This window comes from Ambystoma mexicanum, chromosome 3p, assembly GCF_040938575.1.
Source record: "Ambystoma mexicanum isolate Mex_15411 chromosome 3p, UKY_AmexF1_1, whole genome shotgun sequence".
Lineage (NCBI taxonomy): Eukaryota > Metazoa > Chordata > Amphibia > Caudata > Ambystomatidae > Ambystoma > Ambystoma mexicanum.
Genome location: NC_090925.1, coordinates 255624805 through 255641365, shown reverse-complemented (window position 1 = coordinate 255641365; position 16561 = coordinate 255624805). Strand labels below are relative to the sequence as shown.

The 16561-nt window shown below is 41.5% G+C and overlaps 1 long non-coding RNA gene across 1 annotated transcript; it reads left to right on the top strand.

Moving 5' to 3' along the window:
* The first annotated feature begins 1469 nt into the window (after positions 1-1469).
* LOC138579526 (uncharacterized) lies at positions 1470-16323 on the top strand. The gene is made up of 3 exons (XR_011304039.1): positions 1470-1550; positions 2480-2543; positions 16025-16323. It is a non-coding gene; the product is annotated as an uncharacterized lncRNA (long non-coding RNA).
* Positions 16324-16561: the final 238 nt, after the last annotated feature.

Genomic DNA, 16561 nt, shown 5'->3' with positions numbered 1-16561 from the left:
GCTGGCTAGTAGCTTGCAACTAGAAGTGTGTACCTGCCTTAGCTGTACAGACTTTATTTACCCAGTTAACACTCAAATCAATCTGTTCATTGCCCTTGTTTAATAATCTTTATCGGTGGATGTCAGTGACCTTCCCTAACTAAACGGAGAAAAGATAGAAATTCGGTACTCGGGCACACTTTCCCATTTCCGGGGACACACCAAGAGCCCCACATGGAGTCAGATTGGCTTGTATCTCAAATAATTTGGGTATCACACACAGCTCACACTAGGTAACTCACATTTGTACATATGCTGTGCATGTAAGGCGTTTGTACAGTGGGTTTCCTTTCTTTCACCATTTTTAGTTGCAACGCCACCAGGCATTCCAGATTCCTTGGAATTCACATTGGTGCCTATTTTTTTTTTAAGTCAATTAATATCAGAACGTGTCCTCCAACTTCTATTCAGTTATTCTCCCCTGCAGTTGTTAATCGGTCCCCATTTGACTTCAACATATTTCCAAGTGTCTGTGTGCACAAACTCTAATATTTTCACTATATTTGATAGTGTGCTTCAGCAAAGCTTTTCACTCGTTTAAAACATTACAATAGTCGTCCATTTTTATAGTTCATATGAATGTGTTCATGAGTTATAACATGCATGGGTAATACAATAACTGCACAAACATTCTCCAATGTGCCCCTATTACACCGTCCCATGAATATTGGACACTCTTTTCTCTCAATCAAATTATCTCCCCAACCCCCAGATTTGATTGGGAGTTAGTCAACCATGCCAGAACTGCTGTGCAGTGAGCACTGAAGACTAGTCCATGACTTGTCAATTGGGTCTGTGATTAGTCAAACGTATCTTGCCTTGTGTGTTTTAAGGGAGGCTTTGCTGTGCGTGTAAGCCGCCTTGCTGATCTGGAACTCTAATCACGGGGCAGTTGGTGGCCAGGATCGTGCATAAGATCTCAATCATGATTCTTTGAGAAAATTCCTCTCGACTCTACCTTGGCCAAGATAGGTGAACTCCAGTGGGCCAAATACCTCTATCTTATCACCATTTTGCTTAAATGTAATTGCCCTCTTAAATATTTGCACCTTTCCTCCAACCAGTCTCCCTTGTTTTAGTTTGATTCCTGTTAAACCAAATGAGTTTTGAAATGTGTTGCCATTGTTGATATAGCCTTTCTGGTCTTGACGATTCCTTTGGGGTATCGGGCATCATAATTAATTTTTAGGACCTGGATTTAGTGTAATCTTTTATGATGGTTTGTAACCTTCAAAATAAAGATTCAGAATGCAAAAAAAGGAGAGGGTCTTGCTTATGCTTACGTTTATAAACATTAAACGTCTCCTATTAATATGATGTTGGTGCATGAATGGCAAAATGTAGCTCAATCCTACAACAGTACTTTTTCAACCCTCGCAGATATTTGCTGTAAAAACTGATCCGTCTGATTCATAATTTGTGGTTTCTTGTCGGTCAACTTGACATCCTTCAAATGAGACCATGCAGAACGACGCTGGTGAATTTGTGGATCTGTACGTCCCTCGTAAATGGTAATTATCACTCATAATTTGTGGTTTCTTGTCGGTCAACTTGACATCCTTCAAATGAGACCATGCAGAACGACGCTGGTGAATTTGTGGATTTGTACGTCCCTCGTAAATGGTAATTATCACTCAATAGTTTAGCTTTTTGTTAATGCACTACAACATTACAAGGTATTTCTTATGGAGGTTTTTCATTGTCTGCATATCCTCCCTCCCTAATGTGGAAGAGATTAAATCCTAACCTTTCTTTTGGATCTCTTCAGGAATGCCATGATGCAATAGTTCTACAAAGCTCGGTGGCTCACAGGATTTCTGTTAAAATATGCCTTTTTGGTTGCTACCCACCTTATTTGTAAGACTTAAGACTGCACTGACAGTAGTGTAATTGTGTCCACACTGGGACTTTTTTGTTTGTTGTTGCAAAGGGGCCGTTCATCTAAACTTTGTTTGTGTATACTTGTGTGTATACTTGTTGATTGGATGCGAGAGCAAGCTCTTGCTTATGCCCTCTGCCCTGCTTTGGTATTATACACTCGATTGTACAATGCTGTAGTCCTTATATACGATTCCACTTCAGGAAAGGTTTACAAATATGATTTTGATTGGGATATGGATAGGATGCATAACCTCTTTAATGAAATTCAGTAAGCAAAAATGTATCTGCATCCATACAAATTTGAAGATTTATAAGACAGATGTGATAACCAGTTAAGGAAGCAGGATTTAAAGACAACAACATTGCATATACTTAAAACTGTAACGGACCATACAACTTGTACTAGTAATTTGTTATCTAATGCTTGGCTAACAATAGGATGCTAAGGAATTATGAATAGGGAATGGCTAAATGTTATATAGCACAAATGCATTTCAATCTTCAATGCTAACCCCTGATTAAGGCTTGCAGAAATTCATTGTCTGTTTTTCCTCCACAGCTCTCCGAGCAACCGAATCATTGGTGCCAAGGACCATGCATCTATCCAGATGAACATTGCAGAGGTAAGATTGAATAAAAATAAAAGCATGTTAGTCTCTCTTTAACCAAAAGCAGGTGTTCACGCTCTGCTTTTTTCTTTTCGAGGCTAGGGTGGTTCTAAGTGAACTGCCATGCGTACTAACGCTAAATGCACTTATTTTGACATGCAGTCAGAACATATCTTGTTTTTCCCTGCGACCGTCAGCTGTGGGAATTATTTTTAGGTTGCGCTTTTAGGCGGGCCTGCTCCCTCACCCCCAATGCAGCATCGCAAGAGGCTTCTTCGTGTGGCAGCATGTTTCGCTCCCTATATCTGCGATGTAATCTCTAGTGTTTAACTTGGCTAGGAAGGCTGTGGTATTTTCTCCGGCTTTTTCACCCTGTGTGGATTTGTGCTATATACATATTGCTGCTCTTTAAGCCATGGGTTTTCCCGCCAGTGCCAAGGCCTTTTTTGATGATTTCGGTATTTCACCATTCAAAGCCTTCTAACATTTTCTCCTCCATTAACCCCTTAAGTGCCAAGGACGAGCTATCTCGTCCTTGGTACTGGGGAGGTAATCCCAAGGACGAGATACCTCGTCCTTGGCACTTAAGGGGTTAATACATTGATTGTGGTGACTTCAGTCACCCTCTGTGTTGCCGGTGGGTATATCTTACCTTTACCGTATTTGTTCATACAATGTAAGGAAATCTGGGAACGTGGTTCAGGAAGTATTTGTTGTCATACTCATTGTTTATACGAAAAAAAAACAGCGAGAACCTGTTTCAAGCACAACAATGTTCTGTGTTGACGTTTAAGTTTGGCCTGAAGTAAGTTGTGTAGTCCATTATTAGCCCGACACGGACAGATTTAAACTGTCATGTGTGGTGTACATTTTAAATGCATGCCACTTTCTTTTGGCAACAGCCATCTTGTATCGTTGTCTGATGGGTTGATCTAAAGAACATCCTTGCAGATGTGCAGCTTCTGCTTTAGTAGTGCTATGCCTGCCTTGAATACCGAGCTGTAGTCTCCTTCCTGCTATTTTCTTTATATTTTTTCTTTTGTTCGCCCCACATCTGAAGATCTAATTATGTTTAACTCTGTTAATCTTCAAGGCGCGGTGTACATGAGGAAGGTGCTGCAGCCCAAAGACGTGTTGTGCAAGCTACTTAAATATTTGGTGCTTTAGAGGGAGATGCAATATGTATGGGCAGGTTGGCAGTCTTCTCAATTGAGATTTGCTGAGCAGGAGCCAAAGGCAGTTTCTGGTTGTCTCACCCGGGGGTAAAACTAGCTCTGGGACCTACTAATAGCACGCCCCCAAGTCTCACTTCAAATGAGAGGACTTTCTTTACTTTTTGTCCATTGTTATGTTGATTTGAACGGCACACCACTGCTATATATGAACCTTTGTTATAAATGTCCTCACGTATATTCCCAATCGTATTGAGTTAAAGTTGCTTAAGTATGTTTCTATGGCATGCATTTGGCATGGAGAGTCTCTAGGTAGCTGTTGCTGTGCTGATAACCAGACTCTGCTAGGCTCCAGGCAGGAGATGTAGCCTCCAGAAATTACTAACCCTGGGATGGTCATGAAGGGCCGCCGGGGAGTATATAAGGAAAATTAGGGTTCTCTTTGGCAAGGTTTTTTTTAAAAAAAAACGTTTATTTTTGGGCTTCAGGGGCTCTGTGGGGTGGAAGTCAAGAAGTAGCGTAAGGGAGGCAGCAAAGTATTGAGTGTGCCAGTGGGCCTTTAAATTAGCACGGTGAGGCTGTGGGAGCTAGTGGTAACCGTAAATTCAAAGGATTGGCAGAGTGGCGGTGGACGGCTGGTGCCTGTGCACATGTTTGGCTCCATGCTGTGGACTATAATCCATCTGAGTGCACACGTCTAATCTGATACATGCTGGGTCAAGTTTAATTCTGGCACAGCTCCCGGTGGAAGGGTGTGTTGCCAGTGGTTCTTGGTGTAAGAGTGAGCTCCTTCCTGACTTTTATGGGTGGTTCGTTTTCTACCTAGTTTAGAACCGTGGCTATTATTTTAAATCTTATAAATGCATTTGTATTAGATAGCGCTATGTGAAGCGCGGCACTCACGGCGCAATGTCGTAACTACTAAACTTTGTGTAGCTCAGCCTCCCTAACAATTTGCAAACATATTAGCAATTCTTTGCTGGGGCCCCTGTAATTGAGAACCTTATGTGCACAGCATCAGTAATTTGTAAGCTGAAAATGCTGGTTACTCAAGCGCTTGCACTCTTGAGGAGGTGGAAGTGACTGGGAGAGGAGGCAATTTGAGGGGGACATACTCCCCTCAGACATTCAGGTCAGTGTACTCTCCAAAGCCCCTGCCCCCTCTCCCCCCAATGTATTCATGCACTTAAGTCACCAGAAGCAAAGTAATAGTCTAGGAGTGCTACTTGCCTACGAGAGACCATTTGACATAACCTGGAATACCCCCATTCATCTGACCATTCAAAATGGAAATATCCCGTTCTTCTAACTCAGATCAATAGTGCTGTTTTTTTTTTTTACATGGATGACGTCTGTAGATTTACCCCACTCTTATCTAAACAGCATATATTTAGATCAGCACAAATCAGTTTGTGTGGATCTTTAATTTCCATCCACCTGCATTTAATCGATTAAGGCAATAACTGAGTCCACAAAGATGTTGTCGCTCAACCCCGTCACCCATTGTGTATTTAAAGAAAAAAAGAGGCAATTCTCAATTAAATATCACCATCTGGATATAAGGATTGGGATTTTTCATTTTCATAATTTTAAAGTTGCGCCCCAGCTTTCCCCACAGATCTGGTTAGGGCTGGATTCAAACAAACTTCGTACCCCTCACAGAGCGGTTTGGAGGACAACCATGTCTCCTGCAGACACAAGATATGAGCCAAGGTCCCCCTCATCAAAGTGTGCCAAGAACCCATGCATAGGTCTGATCTACCAGATGTCAATTTTCAGATCTGTGCCAACGACCTGGCCTGCCAGGATCAGTCTATAGAGGAGGCAGTGATAATGTCTATGTTGACAAACATTAACCTTTCTTTCTACATCCGTTACAGTCAAATGTTGTTTTAAAGTTTTAAAGTTTTTTTCTGTTCTCCCTCAGTCAATCTTTAATCTTCTAGTACAGCAGGTCGTATTACCATAATTGGGGCCTTGCTGACCCAGTAGCCCCTCCCGACCGCATTTTTTTATTTTAAGGAAGGCATAGGTCTAGACTGTGGCGGCGTAGGCCGCACACCCTGCTCCTGTGAGGTATCTGAGGAAGTTAGTTGAAGCCTCCAATTGTGAGTTCTTCACCAAATGAAGATGGAGACTAATCCAGTTCATCCGAGATTCTTTTACAAATTCCACTATCTTGATGTTACCTGGATCAATGAATCTCGGTTTAGGCAAGCAATGCAATGACTTAAACCATTTGTCCTGTTCAAAATTAAGCCATCAGACTCTGGGATCAGTCTTTCAATTGTGACTTGGATTTTTGGAGAGACTGTGTCTGGATGGTCTTGTGATATAGCCCTTTTGAGACCTGTACTTCCTAAGGATATGAGTGGGGAGTTGGTTAATAAGTTGCCGGTTTTAATTTTCTCTGGCAATGAGTCTTTTTTATTTTTTTGTATACTTTTTTTTTTTCTTGTTTGGTCGCCCTCACTCCTGGTTGTTCCAAATGTTTAGGGGCCGGGATCAGAGGGTGATCCAGTCACCATCTTGGCATTCAACTTTAGAGGCATGTCGTGTTGGGTGTCTTGACCCACATTCAAGTTATTATGCTGCAACATTTGGTGCTGTGGGCTTAGAAAATCCAAGATGGCGGAAAAGCCCACATTTGCGCCAGAATCCAGGAGAACCGCGCAGTTTTGCGCACACCAAAATGGTCCCCTGACCTGCCACCCACCAGTGCAAAGAAAGATGGTTCTGTTCAAAATCTGTTTTTATTAATGTCAAAAATTGCTAAGATCATGGCCCAGAAACCACCAAACAAAAATCCAACTCTGGTTGAGTGTTCTACTTTACTCTACTGCAGATCCACATCAATGCCATGTCAAGCAAGGATCATATACTATCAAGTAAAATCCTTACTTTTTTAAATGTATTAATTAAAGACAGCTGTCAAAAATAGGTGCAGTACTGGCATTGGACAGCGACCGGCGCTGGCGCTCTATAAATCCTGACAGGAGAGCTGTCTTGCAGAACTGTGCAGTGAACAGAAGGGGGTCTTATGTAATTAAAAGTTCAAAGTCTTGCTTTTCCTGAGAACCATTAACACCTCAGAGACACACACAACAGCCCAGGATATCACATGGCCCTGTTGATTGAGAGGGAGGAGTTTCCCCTGCAGCCTGCAGGGCACAACACAAAAGACCCTTTCAATTGAATGGGGTATGCTGATTTTGGATGTGGACTGTAAACAGTCTTCTGGAGAAAGGAGAGGTCTGTGATCTCTGACTCACCAAGCTTCTGGGGGGGGGGCAGACTGGATAGTGGATTCATATTGCAGCAAATATATGTTTAAGTTAAATGTTTCTGAAATATTGTATTAAGCTTACAAAAATGTACAATTTGGAGAGCCTTAATCTGAGAAATGTACCCACAATTTGAGACCAGACTCAACTCTGTACCATGTTCTGAGGCAAAACCACATGAATTATGGAGATTGGAGACACAGGGTTTATGCTAGAAAAATGAAAATATACTGGAATAGGTGTAGAGAGGCGGTGTACATCTGTGTAATTTTTGGTAAAAATCCAATATTGGTAAACCAACCAAAAAACGAAAAATGTTGCCATTTTTGAACCCTAGTTCTTAGGAAGATCAGGGTTAGGCAAGAATATACCTTGAGCAATCCGTCATGCAATTTAGGTAATATTAACAAGTGGGGTATATGGCAAATATGGGTTTTATGAAAAAGAAGATATGTTGCACGGACACAAAGGGGCGTTTCTTCAATAGATTGTAAAATGATGACTCACTCTGACACACTATCCCTTCTCAAATCAGGTCACAGAGAATCCTTGACCTATCAAATCACGAGAGGGTTGGGCATGCAGAATGAGCCGACCCACCCACTTTCAAAAGACATAAAAAGAGCAACTGAAAGCCAGACAGGGACATTCACTTCCCACTTCAAGCTGATTTCTTGCGGAGCACTTTGCCAGAAGACACCAGATCCAGCACTTAGACTTCAAATCCAGACAGAGACCAGAACTTTGAACTCAGACTCCAGAACTTAAAGCAAAGGCCTAACTCACAAGCTGAGTTCTCTTCAGCAGGCCTCAAAATCCTTTGCAAACTATTCAACCGCCGGGCTGCGTGGTTTGCTGCTTGCTAAGAATCTTGTGTATCCAGAACCGTCAGATCCAATTCAAGAGACCAGAGACCAGACCGCTCTGCAGTACCAAGAACTTTTGCCAGAACCAGAGACCAGACCCAGACCAGATCGCTGTGAGCAGAACCGGTACTAAAGACCGTCCGTGGCGAGAGAACCAGCCAACCTGACCAGACCTTGACGGCCTATTTCAAATTTATAGTGTGAGTACTCAGCTAGAACTGTGCCAGAACCAATCTCTTAGTCTAAAATAATCTGATTCAAACCATTTTAACCTGTCCAGAACTGCATCATAGGAATCGTGTGTTCATTCTGTCATTTCAAAGCTGTAAAAGTGTCATTTTGTCATTCTGAAGTTTACTTTCATTTCGAAAAACTATCTCCACAAAATCGTCTGTATCTCTGGGACAGCGTCTGCTAGGAACGAGATTTAACTTTCATTTTAAAGCTAAGATTCTGTGCTTTCCAGCAAGCCTAAAAACTTTCTATTCATTATAGTTGTTCCGTAATCGCGCTCGACCCACTCGGAAAAAGTGCAGCGATTTGCGATTTGGTCCAATTAGCTCCTGTCAAAATAGCCGCTTTTGCTTGAACTGCTAAAATTCGTTTTCAACCTGCTAATCCCTCATTGAGCATTGCCAGTGTGACGTGAACTAATCTTAAATAGCTATCACCTACCCTGAACCTCCTACAGGGAATTAAAATCATTTTAGCATATTTTTCCCTTCTTTGCATACCACATTTAAAGTATTTTGCCTGTGTTTTAAAATCATCCCTGTTCTCTAAACTTGCTAGGTGGAACTGAAATTCGTATTGTATTGTGATTGTATTCCTGAAAACCGTGTGCTTCACTTCCATCTCCTTATATTGCATGGGGGGGGGGAGTGAATTGCCACCAGGGTAAAAGTGAACATATTATCTCTTGTGAAACCCTATCAGTTATTTCTATACTGCATTCTTTCCATCATTGTTTTCCTTGAAACCATAAAAGCATTCTCAGTTACCTTTTCCTTCCTATACCGACTCCTAAGTAATTAAACAAGCATACAATTGTAATATTATCCATTGTTGATCACTGTCAAATTCTTAAGTGTGATATCAAATATTAATTTATTATAAAAGTGTGATATATATATATTGTTTAATTTTTCCAATAAATCTTTTAAATTGCAAAACAAACCTACTTCTTGGCTCAGTGAGGTCAGGGGGATTCAAAGAGAGGGGCGTTATATAAGGGTTTATCATCCAGAGTATAACTTGTCATAAAAATATATAAATAAGGGCTTCCCTTGGGCATCCCAGACGAGGCACTGACTCAGTGGGATTGCTGAATTGAAGTCACTTAACAGTCGTCGATCAATTCGTAGACTGGGCCCCTCCGATCCTCATCTGCCTCATTCTCAATGGAGTAGGTAGATTCATTAAAGGAATGGTTCGTCAGAAATATTATTGTCCCTATGGTTCGGCCATGTGTTTTCAACCATAAGTTGATCAATCGTATAAACATTTCCTATGCACCTTACCAGAGTTTTCGTCTTTTGAACACAAGCGAAATCAGGCAGAAGGGCGCGGCCATCTTGTGATAATCTCATCAGTTACTGCATTGCCCTGGGTGGACTGCCTTTGCGGCACTAAATCATATCCCCTGCCCCTGAGCCTGACATCACCAAATCATTGATATTCTCTGCCTCTCCGTGACGTTACTGGGTAGCATAGCGCAGCGCGCACAGTCGTCACCTACGCGACTTGACGCAGAACCCGGAAAATAACACACATGGTCTCACAACACAGCGTGTCACTATTCGGAATATGAAACTGTACTTTAAAAGGAAACAGCAAGACTGTACAATTGCTAAAGTACATTTATTTCACATTAAATGCTTCGAGAACATTTGGCGATTGACATATTCAATCAAAACGGAACTTTTTTTCTTTGCTCTCAATTCACAAATGTTTATCGTGAGTCACGCGCTGTTCCTTTTGGGTACACAGGGTGTTCGTTTTGGTCGCAGGGTGAATTGCAAGGCTGGTGCATCAACTTGGCACTAGACCACCGTAAAGGGTGTTATGTTGCTCCTAATCGCTGGTACAGCGTAAGGGCATATCGACCCTTGGCGATCGTCCCAAAAAAGAGTAAAATCCAGTGATTGACATGTAGCTGCAGCTGGCGGTTGAAGAAACCAGTGGTTGGTGTCTGGAATAGATGACAACACAGAATGGCAGGATGTACCTGTTTGCAAAACATAAAAATAGAAATGTGTCTCAGCCGATCTTTATTACAAATAATAATTTTACTTATTAGCACAGATTTGACACAATGTGAACCGAGAGAACAAAATGTGGAAAGTACTCCGCTATTTGCTTCCGAGGATAGTGCAATGGAGTATGTTCAGCTCTAAACGTAATGCGTAAACTGAGGCAACAATTCAAGGTGCACAACGAGTGGTGGTCTACATGCGTGTCGATTCTGGACTGCCCACTTGCCTGGTAGAAAGACCAGCACACAAAGGTTGTACTTGCGCTTCATTGCAATATGCCACACAGAAAGAACAAGTACAATGTAACCCAGCAACAAGGGTCAGCTATTGATATTTGGACAGTTCTGGTATAAAATCGTCTAAAGTGAAACTTACGTTATATTCAGCATTTCCATTCTCTTGGCGTAATGCAGACCGTAACACGGACTCCGTTCGTGTCAACGATTTTTCATGAACTGAACTTACATGTAACTAAGTCCAGTTTTGCAATGGACAACCTTATCATATCTTACATTATTACACCCCTCCTTCAATTCAATCCCTTTCGGAATGGTCCCTGTCTCTCAAGGTAAGAAAACAATAGAACCTTATACTGTGTGTTTGATGCGTGGGCTCCCCTTGAAGCATGCCACGCCCCCGCAATCCAAGTAATACGACAACATATACATGTCATTCATTCACATACACACCCCTTTTTGTAATTCTTTATAAACCACTGGATATTTATCATGAGAACATCTTTGAGCACTGCAAGTCAACTCGTGAACGTGCTACCTGAGAACCCCGGTGACGGATGCTAATCTGCTAGACGTGCTATCTGTGAACTTCTGTGACCGCTGCGAGTCAACTCGTCAGTGTGCTACCTGTGAATATCTCCCTGTTCTCCTGCCACTAACTACTCTGCTTGCTGAATCTAATTGTTGGTCAAGGTAAGGGCATGTATCCTAATCATATCTGCTTCATCTGTAAATTTCTATCTATTTTGAACTAACGTACTCAGTTGTGCTATGTTCATTCTTCTCATTGCTATTGACTTGAGTTTCATTTGTTATGTTATCGATATATCAATTTTCATCAGTGTCAATTGGCATCGAATTGCATCCTTCGCGGACCGTGTCTATAATATAAGCACGTTTCCTTTTCATGCACGATAGTACATTCAAGGGACGAGTAACATGTTCTGATTTTCGTCACATCAATGAATTGTTTATGAAACATATCCTATAATACAGCCGCCCACGCTGCACTGGTTTCGCTCTGGTGACCAAAGCAAAGCTTGCATTGAAGAATGTATGGTCTAATTCCTTCTTTCTCACATTTTTATGCAAAGTAAAATTTGAATAATGTTGACCTTTTCTTTGCAGAATTTAGAACAATGCCTGCATGTTCGATTTTCGGTTGCCCTTCGAAGACCCACGACAAATCTGAAGGCACTACAATGCATGTATAGACAGTAGATCGAATTAGAGAATGGGTCAGATATTGCGGATATGCACCGGCAGAGCTTGAAAGTAGAGTAAAAAAGTCTTGGAGGACAAGAGGGGTGATCGATACCGCATCTGCAGCCTGCACTTTACCCCGAATATGTACGACACATCCATGTACACAAAGAAGAATCAACTGAGAACAGCTCGAAAATTGCTCCCAAACGCTATTCCGACTTTGATCATTCACATGCCGCCACACGTGAGTCACGCTTCCGGATTTAGCTTTAGGCCTTGCGGTAGTGTGCAAGTAACCAAATGGATTGATTGGCATTTTTGGTGTAAATGTCACTAATAACTATGCTATAGTGTCCTTTGAAATAGGCATAATGTTTTCGTAATCTGTCTACTTACATGCCAATTTTTAAGATTAGCATTTCTAAAGCAAATAATATTTTCCCTTTACAACTTCATGACTATGCACTGAATATGAAGGAGCAAGAGTCAGCATCCATGTCTTGCCTGGAGTCAACAACCACTTTGAGCGCGTATCAGGTAGTCTTACTTAGCTATTTAGTTCCAGAATTGTTTTATGCATGGAATTTGAGATAATCTGATCATATTTACATACCGTGTCATTTGTTTACACAATGTTTAAACAGCATTGTGTTTCATTCGTGGCTTGCTATTGATATGTACCTTTGTCGTCCCCCCCAATGTGTGTGTTCAATTTCCAATATTTTCATCCTTACTAGTGTAAGTACTGTGTTTCAGGGAGATGCTGAAGCGTCCACTACAATTACATCATCCCTTGTAGTTGATCCAGAGCCAGAGGTATGCGTACTGACAGTTCCATCGAATGCGATAACCCGATCATATTTACATATCGTGTAATTCTTTTACACGTTTCATTCATGGTTTAATATTTATACGTACCTTTGTCGTCCCAAAGTGTGTGTTCAGTTTCCATTATTTTCACCATATTACTGCAAGTACTGTGTTTCAGGGAGTTGCTGGAGCTTCCTCTACAATTACATCATCCCTTGTAGTCGATCCGGAGCCAGACGTATGCCTACTGACAGTACCCTCTAATGAAAGAAAGTCAGTCTAATTTTATTTGTAATACAAATGACTTATTTTAAATGGATACTCTTTTCTAGGGATGTATACAAGATCCGTATATTGAACGGGAGGCACGTGGATCGAGTCGGTGCACCAGCTTGCTGTGGGTGATGTTAGAGTAAAGAAGGTTTCAACGAAAAGAAAGAAAAATAAGGTTATTTATAAACAGTTTCTATTTTTAGCAATTGTTTTGTGCTGAGGCCTTCATTCTATGCTTTTTTTAATGTAAATTGTATGACACTGTATGTTGGATTTACATTGAACATCCTTTCTCCCATCTGTCCTGTAGTTGCCCGATGGACTACAGACTATGCAAACACAGACAGCGACACAAATGAGAGATGCTGCTTGCCAAACTGTTTTCACCATGGAGTAAATATTAATTGAGGCGTGACGTGTTCAGACTCGAGATGCCTTTGTCCAAAGGCTAGAAAATGAATTTAATGTTACCGGCGAATCCAGCAAAGGGTTTTTGGACCATTGCTACAATGCGACTGCACCAACAGAAGATGAAACAATGTATTGAAGATACTTTTGAATTAGTCTCAGAGAACTTGACATAATCGACACCCGCCAAAAAAATGCCACCCAAAAAGCAGTCGACATTGACGTTTTCTCCTATTCACGGTCAAGTAACAGATTTTTAAATGACCGAGACTGAAGCATCAACACAATTGACTGACGAACTAGACAAAGATCTCAACTATTGTATGTCCAGTTTGGCTGACATGTCCACAACGGTCCAGTCCGAAACCATATTAATGCAGGATGACAGTCTAATAAAGGAGGCCAAATACATAGTATTCTACAGCAGCTTGATGGAGATTATAAAGATGCTGAAATGTGTGCATTCAGTGAGAGGGTAAGTATGTGGGAAGCCATTGGTGAATGTGACTCGTCTAACACAAGGCAGTAACCTCAAAATACATGTTACATAAAACATTTTCATGGTCCGCTCAACCAATGCTGGGGAAACTGTCAGCTGGCAATCTACTGTATGCAGCAGATTTACTTTTCAGTGGTTCTAGTTTCAGGAAGTTATCCAATTTGTCAGTTTGTGGGACTCCATTTCATTTCTAAAACGCAGTACTACCAATATCAACGTGATTATCTATTCCCTGCCATTAGTGAAGCTTGGAAAATTGAACAATTGTCTGTTCAAATTACATTCTCCGACAAACGGTTCAGGCTAGCCGACAATGGACAGTGTGACAGCCCCGGATTTTCTGCTAAGTACTGCACATAACACTTTCAGGACATGGAAAGTAAAGAAATTGTGAGTTCAGTGGTCATGCAGGTGTCCGGATGTAAATCCTCAGTGGCCATGGAGAAACTTGGTTTTATAAAATCACTGAAAGATCTACAATCGAGGGGAATGCAAATCGACCTCATAGCCACGGACAGACACGGTCCAATAGCCAAGACAATGAGAGAGCATTTTCCAAATATTAAACATCAAATTGATGTATGGCAAGTTGCCAAATCAATCAACAAAAAAATATTGGCTGCAGGGAAAAAATAAAAAAGAAGGTTTGGAAAGTATTTCACAGTGGTCCCAGTCTTTCAGCAACCATCTTTGGTGGAGCTCCAAAACATGTGATGGGTCTGTGCAAATTCTACTGGAAAAATGGCGGTCACTAATGCACCACTGTTCCAACGTTCACCACTGGACAGGACAACCAACATTTCCACCAATGTGGACATGGCCCTTGGCCCCGGAGCAGGCACGGAAGAAGAAGTGGTTGATCCCATTTTCACCTCCACCTCCACACAAAGGAGGGATGAAATATAGGACATTACTAGTGGTAATAGCGCATAACGAGAATGTGGGACGTGAACAATCTAGAACTGCAGGAAACGTAGGGATGCTTCGCTGCACTATGGCCTTTTATGAAAATAAGCAAAAAAATGGGTGGTCAAACTAGTATATGAGGAAATGGAATTCGATTGTTAAATATCTTATTAATGTCGTAGAGATGCATACTCATGGAATTGCACCCAAATCTGTTCAGAGCACACATACATTGTCACAAAACATTGCCAACGTGCCATGTCCACCCAAAGCAGTGCCCGTTGAACATTTCAAATCCTGCTACAAATGATTACCATCTGTTTTCATTTTTGCCAAAAATGTTTCTATAAAGTGTTCTAATAAAGTATGCAATTTCTCTTTTAAAATCTATCCTCTATATCCTTTTCTTTTAAAAATAGTACAACTTTTACGATTGCCATACAATGTAACACTGTGCTTTCACATTTCACAGTTTCGTCGAGCTACTGTGGGACCTTCATTTATCGTGACAAGGCCCGATAGATAACAATCTGTAAGAATCTTTGGGTTTCAGCAGTTGCCTTACCATCCAGTTCCCCAAACAGCTAAATAACTGCTCGTCACAGAAAAGGGATGAGACCTAGGCTACATAAGATACTAGGCACGCAAGAAGTACTGACTGTGAAAACATGCCATGGGGTAGGAGGCCGTGAGATAATCAGAGGTGGTGCTATTACTAGACACACTTTGACTCCCATTCCTCGACTACAATTTTGGAGTAGGGCGCATTCTGTCATTGGCAAGTTTCCCCTACCCCTCAGCAGCGCCAAGAACAGCGGGCCTGTGCTTCACAATTCCAGTTCTCATGAATGCGTTGACACGAGATGTTGCAAACTAAGAATGTATGTTCATTGTGAGTGAAGGTCACCAGCTTTGAATTTTTGCTTGGGAGCTGAGGAGGCCCACGCATCAAACACACAGTATAAGGTTCTATTGTTTTTTTACCTTGAGAGACAGGGACCATTCCGAAAGGGATTGAATTGAAGGAGGGGTGTAATAACGTAAGATATGATAAGGTTGTCCATTGCAAAACTGGACTTAGTTACATGTAAGTTCACTTTATGAAAAATCATTGACACGAACGGAGTCCGCGTTACGGTCTGCATTACGCCAAGAGAATGGAAATGCTGAATATAATGTAATTTTCACTTTAGACGATTTTATATCAGAACTGGTTCAAATATCAAAAGCTGTCCCTTATTGCTGGGTTACATTATTCTCGTACTTTCTGTGTGGCATATTGCAATGAAGTGCAAGTACAACATTTGTGTGCTGGTCTTTCTACCATGCAAGTGGGCAGTCCAGCAGCGACACGCATGTAGACCACCACTCGTTGTGCACCTTGAATTGTTGCCTCAGTTTACGCATTACGTTTAGAGCTGAACATACTCCATTGCACTATCCTCGGAAGCAAATAGCGGAGTACTTTCCACATTTTGTTCTCTCGGTTCACGTTGTGTCAAATCTGTGCTAATAAGTAAAATGATTATTTGTAATAAAGATCGGCTGAGACACATTTCTATTTTTATGTTTTGCAAACAGGTACATCCTGCCATTCTGCAATATCATCTATTCCAGACACCAACCGCTGGTTTCTTCAACCGCCAGCTGCAGCTACATGTCAATCACTGGATATGACTCTTTTTTGGGACAATCGCCAAGGGCCGATATGCCCTTATGCTGTACCACCGATAAGGAGCAACATAACAACCTTTTCGGTGGTCTAGTGCTAAGTTGATGCACCAGCCTTGCAATTCACCTGCGACCAAAGTGCTTCTTTTACCCAAAACAAACACACTGTGTACCCAAAAGGAACAGCGTGTGACTCACGATAAACATTTGCGGATCGAGAGCAAAGAAAAAAAGTTCCGTTTTGATTGAATATGTCAATCGCCGAATGTTCTCGAAGCATTTAATGTGAAATAAATGTAATTTAGCAATTGTACAGTCTTGCTGTTTCCTTTTAAAGTACAGTTTCATATTTTGAATTGTGACGCGCTGTGTTGTGAGCCATGTGTATTGTTTTCCGGGTTCTGCGTCAAGTCGCGTAGGTGACGACTGTGCGCGCTTCGCTATGCT